This window comes from Octopus bimaculoides, chromosome 2 (assembly GCF_046866305.1).
Source record: "Octopus bimaculoides isolate indiv1 chromosome 2, ASM4686630v1, whole genome shotgun sequence".
In the NCBI taxonomy this organism is placed as follows: domain Eukaryota; kingdom Metazoa; phylum Mollusca; class Cephalopoda; order Octopoda; family Octopodidae; genus Octopus; species Octopus bimaculoides.
In genome coordinates, this window is record NC_142929.1 from 69,570,026 (window position 1) to 69,572,525 (window position 2,500).

At 36.8% G+C, this 2,500-nt stretch overlaps 1 protein-coding gene across 3 annotated transcripts in view; it reads right to left on the bottom strand.

Annotated features, from left to right (window-relative positions):
• LOC106879511 (homeobox protein orthopedia) overlaps window positions 1-2,500 on the bottom strand; it is a 121,931-nt gene that overhangs the window by 1,463 nt on the left and 117,968 nt on the right. The window lies entirely within an intron of this gene.

Sequence of the window (2,500 nt, forward strand, 5' to 3'; positions counted from 1 at the left end):
CACGCATTCATTCATATATACATTTCATACATAATTACAAAATTACGTATATAATCCATTACCAAAACAATAAAAATATCTAAAACACTAAAACATTATATACACATTACTGTAGTTTATCATGTAGTATGTATACTTTCTCAAGTATGGATATACGAATATATGATTATGTACTCATATATAAATCAAAGCATACAAAATCATTCGCCATATGACTAGTACGCATGCATGCATGCAAATACATACATTCGTTGATACACACATTCGTACATATTCTCCCATCCATCGATCTATCCATCCGTCCGTCCACCCGCCCGCTCGCCTATCTATCTATCTATCTATCTATCTATCTATCTATCTATCTATCTATCTGTCTGTCTGTCTGTCTGTCTGTCTGTCTGTCTGTCTGTCCGTCTGTTTATATGCATACAAACAGTTCTGATATACTTATTTGAGGCAGAAAAGAAAAATTATACATAGTCACAGCGGTCTTCTGCAAATGAGAATGTCTCTTCCAAAATCAGCGAGAAGTTTATGAGATTTATGGATAAATGCTTGAAACCTGCAACTTCTCTATTCTTATGATAAATTCACATTTACGTATACCAATTAGTGTACTTGGAGCACTAATGTAGGAGTTTCAGCAAAGAAAGAGACTGGCTAACACACTTCTTACAAATGCAGTCTGTAAGCGGAACAGTAAAAATATGCAAGACTTTTCTAATGTAATCATTATTGTTTTTTCAATCCTAATTCAAGCGATCGAATTTTGTTTATTTGTTAGAAACCGTCTCCTTCCTTCAAGAAAGAATTCTTATGGTTAAAAAAAAAAAAAAAGAAAGGAGAAATATGTATGCATATATGATTAACCTAATTGATGTAGTCTAAATGCTGATGAGAAAGTTTCGTTTCTTGGTTGGAGCTCAGATCTTTCTCTATCAGAGTGACGTTTGAAAAATTAAACTAAAAGAACATGTATATAAAATAGTATCGCCATCTAATTATGCCGGCCTAACTCAGTTTAAATCTGAGGCAAACTTTTTCTTACACATGTACACACGCGCACATACATTCTACTCAACAACGTAGACTGGGTTACATAAAATACTATTTGACCATTGGCCGCGGAAAATTCGCTCGACAATTATGACAAGCATTGTAACAACATCAGTTCACTTATTTATATTCCAGTTGCTTATGTTGCTGACACTACCTCACTGAGCAATATTGTCGTTAAGTATCGAAACTGTGATGATATTTGCTCGATAACTAATGAGAAATTGACCATAACCGCATCCATTGTGTGTGATTGTTCCTGTTTTTTTCTGTCGTTCCATTGTCACCTCGTGTCGCATTTTCTCTACCACACACACACAGACATATATGCACATACATACATATTTTAGTAGAGTCGACTTGCACCCCCACGTCAACTCCAAACACATGCACATTACAACCAAACATACATTACATTCTTTTATCTTTTACTTGCATCATTCAGTGGACTGCAGCCATGCTAGGGCACCGCCTTGATATGTGGTATTCATTCTCTCGGCTTCTTTTGCCGAATCACTAGGCTACAGAGGTGTAAACAATTCAATACCGGTTGCCAAGCGGTGGTTGGACACACAGGCACGCACGCACACACAGAGGAAACGCTTTTTTCACTTTCCATCTACGAAATCCACTCACAAGGTTTGGGTCGGCCTGGGGCTATAGTAATGTAAAAGGTGCCACTCAGTGAGACTGAAACTGGAACCATGTCGTTGAGAAACAAGCTTCTTACCGCACAACTACGCCTCTACCTACCTACCTATCTCCCCCACCCCGTCACATTATGGGAGAGTCAACTTATGCCCCTTCCCCCCAAAAAAAACAAAACAAACAAACAAAAACCCTAACCAAAGAATAAAACTATACGCACCAATACCAAATAGTATTTGCTCTTTAATTATTTATTCATTAGTATCAAAGGTGTTCGTTAAATTCATGTAACCTAGTTTATGATCTTTACTACAGATGTATCGGACAGCTTTAATGTTAATAACCAACTCATTAGAGAATAAATAAGGGACTAATAATCGTAATTTTAATCAATGTGTTTATTATTGGTAAAATAACCCACTCATTCCTCAAAATACAATAATACAACTATAACAATAACGTTTGAATATGCAATTACAGATCAAAACGCATGCGTAACATAATAACAGGTGAAGTTATTAGTAAAACTACTGCAATGGAAGAATAGGGCGGCGAGCTGGCAAAATCGTTAGTGGCATTTCGTTTCTCTTTACATTCCGAGTTCAAATTTAACCGGGGTCGACTTTGTCTTTCATCCTTCCAGGGTCGATAAAATAAACGCCAGCTGAGCCCTGGGGGTCGATGTAATCCACTTTTCCCTCCCTCGAAACTGCTGGCTTTGTATTGAAACTTGAAACCAATTATATGGAAGGATAAAAGTGATAAAATTGAAATAGACAAGACCTTTTCCACGCCA